This window comes from Dendrobates tinctorius, unplaced genomic scaffold, assembly GCF_039654945.1.
Source record: "Dendrobates tinctorius isolate UK_male_01 unplaced genomic scaffold, ASM3965494v1 ptg000237l, whole genome shotgun sequence".
Taxonomy (NCBI): Eukaryota; Metazoa; Chordata; class Amphibia; order Anura; family Dendrobatidae; genus Dendrobates; species Dendrobates tinctorius.
In genome coordinates, this window is record NW_027361904.1 from 1,667,296 (window position 1) to 1,683,097 (window position 15,802).

A 15,802-nucleotide genomic window follows, 5' to 3' on the forward strand; every position below is an offset into this window, starting at 1 on the left:
CTCCACGACTCCGACTCCACAGCCCTGTTAATAACTATGTTACTATGTATATCAGCACGCTGGCATATTCTGAAAACAGAGCAAAAAGAGGCTAATCTAATAAGGGACAAAAAGCAAACTGGCACAAACAGTAACATAAGAATGGGACATTCAGCACAGCCCCAGCCGAGGCTGGCTGACCACACAAAACTGAATAGACAAAACCAAATCAAATGTGAACAATAGCAAAGAACACTTAGCTTGAGAATGCAGGGACTGAACTGGAAACTAAGACCTCAGGAGGCAGGAAAAATCACCAGCAGGGGTAGAGGGAGTCGGCTGTCTTAAATCCAGTCAGAGACTCCAGATGTCCACTCGTCGTCCTCATTATCAGGTGGCAGGTCTCTGGTAAATAGATCAGCTTCATTACCTCCTGCAACCACCAGAGAGAGCCCGGAAAGAGAACTCACGACTCCTCTGTCAATACAACCAGCTCCACCACCCTCACCAGCAACCAGAGGCAGACCAAAAAGTGAATTCACAACAGATCTCCAAACAACACCATGAATTCCAAGGAGATCTCCAAAATAAACCATGAAAACCATGGAGATTTCCAAACAAGTCATGGACAAAGTTTTTGAGAAGTACAAGTCGGGGTTGCATTATAAAAAAAAAAATCTAATCTCTAATAATCCCCCAGAGCACCAGAGCATCATCATATTCATTACAATAAAATGGACAGAACATGGTACCACAACCTTCCAAGAGAGGGTCACCCACCAAAACTATCAGCCTGAACAAGGAGGGCATTACTCAGAGAGGCAGCTCAAAGACCAAAGGTAACCCTAAAGGAGCTGCAGAGTTCCCACTCAGAGACTGGAGTATCTGTCCATAAAACCACAATAAGACGTACACTCCATAGAGGCGGCCTATATGGAGAGTGAGCAGGAAAAAAAGCTTTTACTTACACACACTAATTGTAAGGCTCATTTGAGTTTAACAAAACACATGAGGGAGACTCCCCAAATGTATGGAGGAAGGTGCTGTGGTCACATGAGGCCAAAATTGCACTTTTTGGCCACTAAGGTAAATGATATGTCTTGTGCCAAACTAACACAGTTCATCAGCTCAAGAACACCATCCCCACAGTGAAACATTGTGTTGGCAATATCATGCTGTGGGGATGATTTTCGGCAGCAGAGACAGGGGAAGATAGATGGTGCGAAATACAGGGATAATCTTGAGCAAAAGCTGTTCCAGTCTGTCAGTGATTTGAGACTGGGACGGATGTTCACTTTTCAACAAGACAATGACTCAAAGAATACTGCTAAAGCAACACTCAAGTTGTGTAATGGGAAATGTGTAAATGTTTTGGAGTGGACTAGTGACTACAAAGCCCTTATCTTAATCCAATGGAGAATCTGTGGTCAGACATGAAGATTGCTGTTCACCAGCAGAAACCATCAAACCTGAAGAAGGTGGAGCAGTTGTGATTTGAGGAATGGGAAAAAATCCCATTGACAAGATGTATAAAGCTCATAGAGACTTACTCAAAGCGACTTGCAGCTGTAATTGCCGCAAAGAGAGGCTCTACATACAGTAGTACTGACTTTAGAAGGATGAATTTTCAGTTTTGTCCTATTTGTTGTTTGCTTCACAATAAAAAGAAAACCAAATGTTCAGAGATGCGACTTGGGTAAAAAATGGCAACCGCAGCCTTTTATAAATTACCGTATTTTGCGGACTATAAGACACATCTGATCATAAGACACAACACAAATTTTGAGGTGGAAAACAGGAAAACTATTTTTTTTAATAAAATGGTGGTGCATGGGGGCGTGGCTATGGAAGCGACGGAGTGAGGACGCGCTCTGTAGAAGCTCCGGCCATCCTGACAGCATCCGACCAGCGGATCCCTGCTTTGGGGGCACACTTGCCTGCCTTTTGACCCCTCTGGACTCAGGGTCGTTCCTGGACCCCCGCTAGAGAGCGGGGCTGGATTCTGCAGTGCCTGCGGCTCTGAGGACTTGGGTGGCCGACGGGGCCTGCACGGGGCGGCGACCATCTTGGAGGCGCGCGCTCTGCTTGTGAGAGATGCGGCGCCAGGCTCCATCGCTGCAGCGCTGAGGAAGCAAGGGACGGTGAGCGGATAAACTGACTATTTGTGAGGGACAAGCGGTGTGTGCCCTGAAAAATTGGGCCATTGGGCCCCGCGTCCCCCTATTCACCATACGCCTGCCCTGCCAGCACCATAACTAGTGGGACTTGGATCCCTCCCTGGCTGTGATCCCTGTGGGGTCCTGAGGGTTACTTCTTGGGCTGTGGGGGCCCTTGCCTGCTGCCTGAGACTAGATATTGCCTCCTTGTGAGACGCTGCGGGTCTGTGTTGCAGCCGGGACCCTGCAGTCAACATACATTTGTTTGTCATACCCTGCCTGTCACTCTGATTCAGAGACTCCGGAGTGTACGGTTCCTGCTCCCCGGCTATACCCTATTGCTTTTAAAATGAGCCGTTCCAAGGGGTCTGGATCGGCGGCTGAAAAGCTAAAAGAATATGCCAGAATAGACCATGCTGAGGGCTCAAGATCTACTAAAAATAACCCCACACAAGCTCAGGGCAAGAGTCGTCCCTCTGAAGGTGGGGAGGAGTGTGAGCAGGGGGAATTAACTCTTAAACAGGCATCTGAGCAACTCATGCAGGCCATCTCTTTGACCAGGACCGTCTCTGTCTGGGAAGATAGAGGACGTATACACCGAGGTGGGAAGCCTCCGACAAGATATGCAAGCCATGAAGACCCGCATTACGGAGGTGGAGACACGGGTATCCCAGGTGGAGGACACCATCACACGCATGGAAGCTAAACTAACGAAAGTGGCAGGCTCCATGAATGCATGGAGGCAAAAGGCGGATGACCTGGAGAACAGAATGCGTCAGAACAACATCCGAATTATTGGTCTGCCGGAGCGATCGGAGGGACAATATCCGGAGCAATTCCTAGAAGACTGGCTTAAAACCACTTTGGGCGATAAATTCTCTTCAATCTTTGCGGTGGAAAGAGCTCATAAGAGTCCCTACTAGGCCTCTTCCTCCGGGAGCCCTGCCTAGACCCTTCCTAGCGCGCATTCTCAACTGCAGGGATAGAGACGCGGCTCTACGGCTGGCACGGCAAAAGAGTCCGATTAAGTTCAACAATGCCACGAACTCGATCTTCCCGGATTTCTCTGCAGAACTCCAGAAGCAACGGGCGCAGTTTACGGAGGTCAAGAGACATCTACGGGAGAGGAATGTTGTGTACTCGATGATTTACCCGGCCAGGCTCCGGTTGGTCCACAGGGGTTCTACTTCATTTTTTACAGATCCGGCGGAGTGGCTGCGATCCCATGGAGGGTCTGCTGAAAAAGAATCCTAATGCATCTATTGCTAGCTGGAATTTTTCTATTAATCGGCTGATTGGAGCTTTACTTGATGGCGTCCAGGTTTCCAACAATACCGGACACTGGGCTCAGTGATGGTATCCCCTTGTTTGTTTTGTGATGAGAGTACAGGACTCTGCTCCTACGTTGTTTGTGGTTTTTTCACTTTGTTTTTTTTCCGTAGTGGTTTTTGTTTTTTTCAGGTTATAATCTCAGTCAACAACAATTTCAATCTCTAGGTGATGTTTCTAAACTTTGCCCGGGTAACACTATGCACCATGTTCAGAGGAGTAAAATATGGGGTTGGAGTTAATATGACATGGAATGTGAGGGGAATAAAAACTCCTCGAAAAAAGATCAAGGTCTTCTCACAGGTCAGACATTACCGTCCTCACATTGTGGCCTTGGTGGAGACACATTTGACTAGGGATACAGCGCAGTGCGTGCAGAAGCCCTGGGTACAATGGTCTGCCCATACATTTCATACCAGCTACTCGAGGGGGGTCTCGTTGTTGGTACATAAAGACGTCAGATGGGAAGCGAGGGAAACTCGAAGTGACCCTGAGGGTCGTTTTATTTTTGTCCACGCATTGATAAACACCAGGAAATATGTGGTCTTATGTATTTATAACCCCCCTACGGCTCGTATATCCATTCTGCAGAAGGCAATGAGTTTTGCCCTTAACTACCCGAACGCAGATGTTATTTGTATGGGCGATTTTAATATGGTCATGAACAACCGCCTTGATAAATTGAGGCTGGATGATGAAGCGACCGGTGGGTCCTCCCCAATGACTATAACCCCGGTGTCATTTATGGTGGGTGGCGGGTGGCTGGATTTGTGGAGGATGCGTCATCCTGAGTTAAGGGAATACACCTGTCACTCATCCACTAAACGCTCTCTATCCCGCATAGACTATATATTTGGTACTGGCGGTCTGGCGATGTGGGTGGCTGATATAGAACATGGAAGTAGGGGATCTCAGACCATAGTCCGGTCATCCTTCAACTCAAATATGGGCAAGTAAACAGTGGATAGCTTGGAAGTTAAATCCCTTCTGGTTAAAATTGATAGGGTCTCCTGACAGAACGATTGATCAGTTGAATTGCTTCGTCGCGTCCCACCCGGAACATTAATTTATCCTGGGATGCCCTTATAGCATACCTGAGGGGCTGCTTGTCCTCCACGATTTCTTATATTAAGCGGGTGACGAGGTGGAGCAACGACTGAGAGACGCAGAGGCAACATATATATCTAATCAAACCAGCGGGAACAGGAATGAGTGGCTGGCCGCCCAGAGGTTATATACTCAGAACGTGGACACTAAATCTAAGCGTAAACTATTCTTTACTCGTCATTCCTATTTCAAATTGAGGAACCAGATGGGCAAATTTTTGGCCTATCTGGTGCACCAAAATAACACCTCTAATACGATATTGCAGATTCGTAGGGAGGACGGTACACTGGTGTCTTCGACTGAGGATATTCTTGGCTGTTTTCAGGATTACTACAGGTCACTATATGAATCTAAAAGTGACTCTGACACTTTGGCGTGTTTAGACTGTCAGATATATCATTCCCCACATTAGATTCAGAAAAGCGAGCCCTTATGGATGCTGAGTTCACCGCAGAGGAGATAGATAAGGCTATGACAGATATGGCTTCTGGGAAGGCCCCTGGACCTGATGGGTTACCTATTGAACTATACAGGAAGTATCGGGATATATTGACGCCACTTTTGGCAAAGGTATTTCGGGGAATATGGGAGGGGAATTCTATGCCCGAGTCCTTTTATGGGGCTAATATCATAGTGCTTCGGAAGGAGGGGAAGGGCCCTTTGGAATGTGGATCCTATCATCCCATTTCATTGGTGAATGTGGACTATAAAATTTTCACCAAGATTCTAGCTACCAGATTGAATTCCATTATATTGAACCTCATACATCCAGATCAAACGGGCTTTATGCCAGGCAAAAGTACTTCTATTAACATCAGAAGAGTCCAGTCAATAGTCCAATATAGCTCCCTGGTGCCAGACAATAAATGGGCATTGGCATCGTTGGATGCGGCCAAGGCTTTTGACTCTCTTGAATGGCCTTTCCTTTCCGCATGTTTGCAGAGGTATGGCTTTGGCAATCAATTTATAACATGGATCAAAATATTATATATGAAACCTAAGGCCCGTATTATAATAAACAATTCTATATCTGAGTCTTTCGCGTTGCATAGGGGAACCCGTCAGGGTTGCCCTCTTTCCCCGGCTCTCTTCGCACTTGCGATTGAGGCACTGGCAATACGCATAAGCTCCTTCCCTAATATCCGAGGTATAGATATAGCAGGCAGGATAGACACCATTGGCCTATATGCCGATGACATGGTGATATTCTTGAATGACGTGGAAGAAACTTTGCCACAGGTGATATCCCTTATAGATAGATTCAGTAAATACTCAGGTTTACATATAAACTGGGAGAAGTCTGCCCTGTTACCCCTTTCCTATGCTCCGATGCCCCAGCTGGAGGATCTCTCCTTGCTGCCTATCGTATCTGGTTTTAAATATTTGGGCATCCACATCTCTAATAACAGTACGCTTGATCTACAACTTAATGTCCACCCGCTGCTGGACCTGGTTAAAGCTAAATTTGCGTCTTGGAGTAGGCTCCCACTATCTGTGGCTGGACGCATTAACCTGGTTAAAATGATATTACTTCCTAAACTTGGCTACTCGCTCCAGCACAGTGCGGTAGCGGTGCCCAAGTCCTTTTTTGTCAATCTTAACTCTCTGGTCACATCCTTTATTTGGGGGAAAACTAGGCCCAAACTTAAATTGTCCACTTTACAAAGACCGAAGAAGGGAGGTGGGGCGGCGCTGCCAGATTTTTTCCTATACTACTTGGCTGGGCAGGCTAGGGCTTTAAATAAATGGATGCCGGGTAATTGCCTCCCTAACTCTGAAAGCCACCTGCTTCAAGCTGCACGAGCGGATTGCCCATTGGGTTTCCCTGAGCTGGAGAAAACGAATGCTCCACGTCTGTTACCCCTGCTCCGGCTGGCTCGATTAATATGGAGGCAAATTAAGAAGGTAATAGGGTTTAAGGATGTTGTAGCTGAAATGCCCCTGTGGAGTAATAACTATTTTCCGGAGCTGCTGAATCACCCGTCCGCCGTTTTTTGGGATCAGCATGGCGTCTCTTCAGTGGGAGACTTGTATGACCAGGGGACCTTAAAGTCTTTTGAACAATTACAGGCCACACATGATATCCCGAGGTCTCAATTTTTTCGCTATCTGCAGCTGAGATCGGCTCTACAGTCACACGTGAGGGATGGGGGTGTGGACCGTACTATTTCATCGTTACCTCTAATAGGAATTCTTAATTCGCAGGGTCCCCAGGGTCTCATATCCTCCTTGTACACATATATGCTGTCAGTAGGGGCAGAATCGGCCATAAACTCTATTAAGATGAGGTGGGAACGACTCATCCCTGATACGCAAGGAGAGGAGTTGGAGGAGATTCTGGAGTCTCCGACTGTAGTATCACCGTCTATTAATAACAGAATGATACAAATGTATATAATAAATCAATCATATTTGACTCCGTTGAGACTTTTTAGGATGGGTCGGCTTCAATCGTCAGAGTGTATGCGATGTCGCCAGATGCTGATTTTATCCATATGGTGTGGCAATGTCCCACTATCCTACACTACTGGAAAGAGGTGACCGCACTACTGACGTCCCTGGTGCAGGCCCCTGTCCCTCTAGAGCCATTGGTCTGCTTGTTTGGGGTGTGGGAGGAGGAGATCTGGGATCGCTATGCTGGGGTCTTCTTGCGCGAGACGCTGTTTATGGCACGGAAGGTGCTGGCACTGAGGTGGATGGGGGGCTCAGATCCTTCTCTTAGATTTTGGATTAAATTGGTGAATTCAATTGTCCCATATAAGCGCACGCTGTATCAAAATAGGGGATGCACGGGGAAATTTGGAAAGATCTGGGAGAGGTGGAATTCCTCTCACCTCTCTTTACAAGACTGAACATCACATGTGACATAATATGGTAGAGGAAACTAGACTGCGGAAATAGTGGATAGTAGCTGATGTAGTGGTAGTTGTAGTTTAGGAGTTTTAGTTAGTTTTTACGGTTGCATGACATGACAAGGTCTGTGAAATTAGAGTGAGATACATATGGGGAAATATATAAACAGTTATTCTTTGCATATGCTTAGAAGGAAATGTACACATTACCTTGTTTTATCTATAAGAGTGTGCAATCTCTTTGTATTATACTTTATTATGGACGGAGGCATGTATGCTTTGTAAAATGCCTGTTATCGTAAGTCATTGTGTATGATGTGCATTCTTTGTACCCTGATGTTTAATAAACGAATTAAAAAAAAAAAAAAAAATGGTGGTGCATCTCAGGGTACCGTTACACATAGCGATGCACCAGCAATCCCGACAACGATATGGATCGCTGGTGCATCGCTAAGTGGTCGCTAGTGAGCTGCCACACAGGCAGATGTCACCAACGACATCGCAGGGGTCGGGGGTCGTTACTTACCTGTCACACCAGGCGATCCTGACGTCCTCCCGCCCGCGTCCACACGTCGCTCGTCGTCACAGCAGGAAGCTGACGACGAGAAATGGTCCAGGACGTTCTCACGCGACCAGCGATAACCAGCGGGGGAGCGGTCGGAGGTAAGTATCACATGTAGCGATATCGCTAGCAATATCGCTGCTACGTCACAAAATCGGTGACTTTACAGCGATATTGCTAGCGATATCGCAGTGTGTAACGGGGGCTTTACAGTCTGTTTTAACGGTAGTTTACCTGGGGGTGTCTGGGTGGAGCAGGATCACAGAAGTCAAGGTAGATGCTTTAGGAGACCGGCGGCAGGAGCGGGGTGATGCTTTCCTAAAGATTTCCCTGCAGTGGTCTTCAGGAAAATGGCCACCGGAGGCGGTGCATGGCAGATTGAGATCTCAGGAGACAAAATCTTGTCTCCAAAGTTCTCAATCTGTGCATGCACAGCCTTCAGCAGCCATTTTCCCACAAAGCCCAATGCAGGGAAGTCTACGGGAAAGGAAACTCAGCTCCTGCCGCCGACTTCCTTAAGCAGCGACCTTGCCTCCTGTGAACCCACTACACCGCAGACGCCCCCCGCTAAGCTCATTTCAGATTATAAGGCGCACCCCCATTTTCTCGCAAATTTGGAGGGAAAAAAAAACTGCGGTTAATAATCTGAAAAAAAAAAAAAAATGGCATGGAATGACAAAACCCGAAGCGCCCACAACAATGGCGACCCCACAACAAACTGGTCCCACCATACCTCAAAATCTTGCACCACAACAACTCGTAATCCCAGTATGCAGGGATCCGTACCAATCGCATTAATTAGAAGTGGTCGAGCCTCAAATAAAAACTTTTGAAAAAGTCAACAAGTCTTTGTGCCGCAGAATACCTGCAAGTAATCTGGGCCATGATGTCAGACCATACAATTATGATCCCTGGGAAGGACGACCACAAAGGCAAAAAAAAAAATCAAATTTTATGTCCCTGATTAATTCCCCGGAGGATCTAACACCAAGGTCGCCCCCCCCCCCCCCCCCCCCCCCCAACATGTAACACATCTGGAGGATAGTCCACTCGACAGTAGTAAGAAAATTCCAGTAACACCCTTGGATTCCCAGCCATGTGACCGGCACTATAGACCTAGACTGCGCTATGATGTCGACCATCAGGACACAATTAGCTAAATTAATACAAACCATCTTACCAGAAAATACAAAAATTCCAAAGACAATCCCTACAATGTAACCAAATGATGGAGAACATAAAGAAGAAACCTTGAAGATTCCAAAGTGCCAAACTATCTTGTCACTCAAACGCGATGGTTTTTTTGCTTCCCCAATACGAAAATAATGCGATCCATATTCATTGGGCAAACGTGTCAAACATTCCCGGAATACCGGAATAAACTGATATCTAGATAACATTGAACAATCCAAATGTCTTAATATAGAACCAGCATAACCACCTCTAACGCCCAAGAAATTGGCAACCACCACGTGATCCATCGCTGACTGCCTCAAAAAAGCACTCCACTCTATCCTCCAGTAGACTTGTCTCACTGATACAGAGCCTTGCAAAAAGTATTCGGCCCCCTGGAACTTTTCAACCTTTTCCCACATATCATGCTTCAAACGTAAAGATACCAAATGTAAATTTTTGGTGAAGAATCAACAACAAGTGGGACACAATTGTGAAGTTGAATGAAATTTTTGGATATTTTAAATTTTTGTGGAAATTCAAAAACTGAATAGTGAGGTGTGCAATATTATTCGGCCCCTTTACTTTCAGTGCAGCAAACTGACTCCAGAAGTTCATTGTGGATCTCTGAATGATCCAATGTTGTCCTAAATGACTAATGATGATAAATATAATCCACCTGTGTGTAATCAAGTCTCCGTATAAATGCACCTGCTCTGTGATAGTCTCAGGGATCTATTTGAATCATAGAGAGCATCATGAGGACCAAGGAACACAACAGGCAGGTCCGTGATACTGTTGTGGAGAAGTTTAAAGCCGGATTTGGATACAAAATGATTTCCAAAACTTTAAACATCCCATGGAGCACTGTACAAGCGATCATATTGAAATGGAAGGAGTATCATACCACTGCAAATCTACCAAGACCCGGCCGCCCCTCTAAACTCTCATCTCAAACAAGGAAAAGACTGATCAGAGATGCAGCTAAGAGGCCCATGATCACTCTGGATGAACTGCAGAGATCTACAGCTGAGGTGGGACAGTCTATCCATAGGACAGCAATCAGTCGTACACTGCCCAAATCTGGCCTTTCTGGAAGAGTGGCAAAAAGAAAGCCATTTCTCAAAGATATCCATAAAAAGTGTTGCTTAAAGTTTGCAACAACCACCTGGGAGACACACCAAACATGTGGAAGAAGGTGATCTGGTCAGATGAAACCAAAATAGAACTTTTTTGGCAACAATGTTTGGCGTAAAGGCAACACACCATCCCCACTGTCAAACATGGTGGTGGCAGCATCATGGTTTGGGCCTGCTTTTCTTCAGCAGGGACAGGGAAGATGGTTAAAATTGATGGGAAGATAGATTAGGCGTTTCTATAAAAATAGAAAAAGTGTTTAATCTTATTTCAAATAAAAGACTTTATTCTGGCTGTGTCTTTATTTACCATACAACTTTAGGATTAGTAATGGATAGGTGTCTTACAGACGCCTCTCCATTACCAAGCTGTGTGCTTGATGTCACCTGACAATACAAAGGTGACATCAACCCCACAAATATGAACTCTACTTGCCACGACAACAGGGCAAGTGGGAAGAGCCAGCCAAAGTGCCAGAATTGGCGCATCTAATAGATGTGCCTTTTCTTGGTAGCTGCGGGCTGCTATTTTTAGGCTGTGGGGAGCCAATATCCATGGCCTCTTACCAGTCTGAGAATACCAGCCCCGAGCTGTCAGCTTTAGCAAGGTTGGTTGTCAAAAACGGGGGGGGGAGAACCACGCCATTTTTTTAACTTACTGCAGAAGCTGATGGGTTTTGCCTGGCTGGTTAGCAGAAATACAGGGGAACCCACGCCATTTTTTAAAAAATTTATTTACTGCGTAGGAGCTGTTAAGGAATACTTCCATCCGTCGCTCCAGCTCTCACTGTAATTAGCAGTAGCAGGTGTCAGGTGATGGGAGCTGTAGTCCCATCAGTTGACAAAAGTGACCGGAGGTAAAGGTTATACCTCCAATCACAGCTGAGCGCTCTCGCTGTCTTTTGAAAGCGCAGGATCTGCGGCTCTCTGACCGGTGGGGATGATTTCACCGCATATCAGTAGTGGTTTTTGCCACGCTGTCATGCACATGACATCGCGCCAAACACCCGGTGCCCAGGCAGCCGAACCCTAACAGTAACACAGACTTCCTGGTGAAGTCAGTGTTCGGTGTCCATGCCCGAACAGTAGGTGTTCAATGCGGACGCCGAACTTGACAGTTCGGGTTAGCCCATCTCTAACCGCATTTAACATCTCCCATTCTACACTACTGCCTTCTCTCTGCTGGTGTTTCGTAAAAGCTCTTTCCTGGGACCCCTACTCTCTTCCATCTATACCTTTGGCCAGGGACAACTAAAAGTCCCATGGATTCCAGTACCACCTACATGCTGATGACACTCAGATCTACCTCTCTGGCCCAGATGTCACCTCTCAACTGTCCAGAATTCCAGAGTGTCCATCAGTCATATCCTCCTCCTTCTCCTCTTGCTTGAAAAAACCCCGCATGCGTCGTTTTGACGGTGCGGCGACCTGCGCTGAACGCAACATGTTGGAATTTGTTGCGCTCGCCACACCGACAAAACATCCGCATACATCGGCATGGCCTGCATACCCAATGCTAAAGATAGGGTACGCAGGCCGCATGCTGACAGAGGCGGAGCTCAATGGAGGAGGCGTGGCAGTGGGCGGAGCTTCACAGAGCTAAGTCCGCAGCTCCTCCATACGCTAGTGTGAAACTGCCTCACCCTCCTTTTCACCCATTAAAATTTTGTGTGTTTGTCAAAGTCCGATCAAAGTATAAAATTAATGATTCCAATTAGTAAATGGTGTAACGAGAAAAAAAAAATCAAAAACTCAGAATTGTCTTTTTTTTTGCTGCTGGAACAACAAGAAAATGTCAGAACGTGCGATGAAAACATCGTGTCTGCCCCGAAGAGATATCAATAAAAACATCGACTCAGGATGGAAAACAGAAACCGCCACAGCCTCAAATCCCGAACACTGAAAACATTACAGCACCTGGAAAATGGTGACATAAGCGACAGTGAAGAGCGTGCTCGGATACAGCGGTGTTATCGGGCCGGGGGCTCGGATACAGCGGTGTTATCAGGCCGGGGGCTCGGATACAGCGGTGTTATCAGGCCCGTGTGCTGAGTGTCTGCAGCGTGCTCGGATACAGCGGTGTTATCAGGCCCGTGTGCTGAGTGTCTGCGGCGTGCTCGGAAAGTGGTGTTATCAGGCCGTGTGCTGAGTGTCTGCGGTGTGCTCGGATACAGTGGTGTTATCATGGCCCGTGTGCTGAGTGTCTGCGGCGTGCTCGGATACAGTGGTGTTATCAGGCCCGTGTGCTGAGTGTCTGCGGCGTGCTCGGATACAGCGGTGTTATCAGGCCGGGGGCTCGGATACAGCGGTGTTATCAGGCCCGTGTGCTGAGTGTCTGCAGCGTGCTCGGATACAGCGGTGTTATCAGGCCGTGTGCTGAGTGTCTGCGGCGTGCTCGGATACAGTGGTGTTATCAGGCCGTGTGCTGAGTGTCTGCGGCGTGCTCGGATACAGTGGTGTTATCAGGCCCGTGTGCTGAGTGTCTGCGGCGTGCTCGGATACAGTGGTGTTATCAGGCCCGTGTGCTGAGTGTCTGCGGCGTGCTCGGATACAGTGGTGTTATCAGGCCCGTGTGCTGAGTGTCTGCGGCGTGCTCGGATGCAGCGGTGTTATCAGGCCCGTGTGCTGAGTGTCTGCAGCGTGCTCGGATACAGCGGTGTTATCAGGCCCGTGTGCTGAGTGTCTGCGGCGTGCTCGGATAGTGGTGTTATCAGGCCGTGTGCTGAGTGTCTGCGGCGTGCTCGGATACAGTGGTGTTATCAGGCCCGTGTGCTGAGTGTCTGCGGCGTGCTCGGATGCAGCGGTGTTATCGGGCCGGGGCTCGGATACAGCGGTGTTATCGGGTCGGGGGCTCGGATACAGCAGTGTTATCGGGTCGGGGGCTCGGATACAGCGGTGTTATCGGGCCGGGGGCTCGGATACAGCGGTGTTATCGGGCCGGGGCTCGGATACAGCGGTGTTATCGGGTCGGGGGCTCGGATACAGCGGTGTTATCAGGCCGGGGCTCGGATACAGCGGTGTTATCAGGCCGGGGGCTCGGATACAGCGGTGTTATCAGGCCGGGGCTCGGATACAGCGGTATTATCAGGCCGGGGGCTCGGATACAGCGGTGTTATCGGGTCGGGGGCTCGGATACAGCGGTGTTATCGGGTCGGGGGCTCGGATACAGCGGTGTTATCAGGCCGGGGGCTCGGATACAGCGGTGTTATCAGGCCGGGGGCTCGGATACAGCGGTGTTATCAGGCCGGGGGCTCGGATACAGCGGTGTTATCAGGCCGGGGGCTCGGATACAGCGGTGTTATCAGGCCGGGGGCTCGGATACAGCGGTGTTATCAGGTCGCGGTCACTCATCACTAGAGAAAAAACACAACTCATTCTGTGAGGAAAATCTTCATCTTCTTTCATCTCAAAACCGGTCCGGTCCTAAAGGGGTTAATAATCCCCATAATCCCGGGTACACAGCGCACACCTACCTCCTCCTTCTGCAGAGCTCAGTGCGGACAGGACCTGTGTGACGTCACTGTCATGTGATCAGTCACATGGGGAGGGGGAGGAGTCTGGTCATCCGGGTCTCTCATCCATTACATTATTATCACTTTCTCCACGACTTGGTCTTTAACCCCTTCTTCCCCTCCCGGTGATTTTCCGTCCCTTCCTCTCCTCCTTCTTCCCGCAGCCTCTTCTCTTTCTGGCCATGCAGCCGGGTGAGGCTCGGTGGTGCGGGGAGAGTTCTCCTAGTGATGACGCGGGTTATTTTACCTCATAGTTTACTGGGAAACGGGAAAAAATCCAAGTGAGAAGAAATTGTGGAAAAAACCAAGAGTGACCTAGATTTTTGGCTATTTGTCCATTATGTAGTTCCGAGGAGCCGGCGCTGTGATTCCCCTCATCACTGCGGTTACGGTGACACCGAACAGCTCCAGATTAATTGTTATTGTTTGCGGGGGGAGATGAAGGGTTAATGACGCCATTTGGAGGAGATGAAAGGTTAATGACACCATTTGGGGGAGATGAAGGGTTAATGACGCCATTTGGGGGAGATGAAGGGTTAATGGCGCCATTTGGGGGGAGATGAAGGGTTAATGGCACCATTTTTGGGGGAGATGAAGGGTTAATGGCGCCATTTGGGGGAGATGAAGGGTTAATGGCGCCATTTGGGGGAGATGAAGGGTTAATGGCGCCATTTTGGGGGAGATGAAGGGTTAATGGCGCCATTTGGGGGGAGATGAAGGGTTAATGACACCATTTGGGGGAGATGAAGGGTTAATGGTGCCATTTGGGGGAGATGAAGGGTTAATGACGCCATTTGGAGGAGATGAAGGGTTAATGGCGCCATTTTGGGGGAGATGTGGCGCTTTCATCGCTTGTTGCAGCATTTTTGGTGGAATTCCTGACTTTCTCCCGGTGGTCACAGCTCGGGGTGATTATTCCCGTAGATCGCACCCTCCTGATCCTGGTGACTCCACTTTGGTGCATTTTTTTTAATTATCTTAATGTTAAATAAGGGGAGGAGGCGCTGATTTTAAGTTTTGCTAATTTTTTAATTTTTTTCAAATTTTTTAAAACACTTTTTTCCCTTGTCGCTGTGTCTAATCGTCCCCACAGTATCCTCAGCAGACCCCCGGCTGCCATAAGAGCCCATCAGCTGCCGGCCATCACGTCACGGTGGTGCTGACGGGTGCATGGAATGACGCTGCCCCATGCCGGCCCGTGATAAATGGGATTTACCGGGGTACAATCCCGGGCAGAGCTCCACTCCATCTGCGATTGTTAGAAGCCGGTCCTGGCAGGAACACACAGCCATGATCTGCCGGGTGTGGGGCGAGATCACCCCGTGAGCTCCATTCACCAGCTACCGACTGGTGCCATACACGTGCAGCATGGCTCGTGAAAGGGTTAACGGGTAGAAATGGTTTATCATTCCTATTCTGGTCCATAATAAGGAAAACAATGGACGAAAATGGCGCAAATCACTGGTGATAGGAAAGAACACAAAGGGTTACATTGTAATTACCTAAAAAAAAACCTAAGACTTCAGGGATAATATTCTACTGACGAGGAGTCAATGGTGGAACGAGCATAAAGCTAACGATGCACCGCACCATAAGAACAACATACCTACAGTCCGAACTAATGGAATGGTGACCGAGTGGGGCAGGTGGTGGTAGTGTGATGGTGTGAGACTCATGGTGGTAGTGTGATGGTGTAGGGCTGCTGGTGGTGGTAGTGTGATGGTGTTGGGCTGCTGGTAGTGTGATGGTGTGGAGCTGCTGGTGGTGGTAGCGTGATGGTGTGGGGCTGCTGGTGGTGGTAGTGTGATGGTGTGAGGCTGCTGGTGGTGGTAGTGTGATGGTGTGGAGCTGCTGGTAGTGGTAGTGTGATGGTGTGAGGCTGCTGCTGGTGGTGGTAGTGTGATGGTGTGGGGCTGCTGGTGGTGGTAGTGTGATGGTGTGGGGCTGCTGGTGGTGGTAGTGTGATGGTGTGAGGCTGCTGGTGGTGGTAGTGTGA

At 48.3% G+C, this 15,802-nt stretch overlaps 1 protein-coding gene and 1 pseudogene across 1 annotated transcript in view; one reads left to right on the forward strand and one right to left on the reverse strand.

The window, feature by feature from the left end:
- Positions 1-14,025, reverse strand: part of LOC141060482 (uncharacterized) — a 37,448-nt pseudogene extending 23,423 nt beyond the window's left edge.
- LOC141060494 (uncharacterized) overlaps positions 1-15,802 on the forward strand; it is a 561,818-nt gene that overhangs the window by 115,435 nt on the left and 430,581 nt on the right. The gene's annotated exons all lie outside the window — the stretch shown is intronic.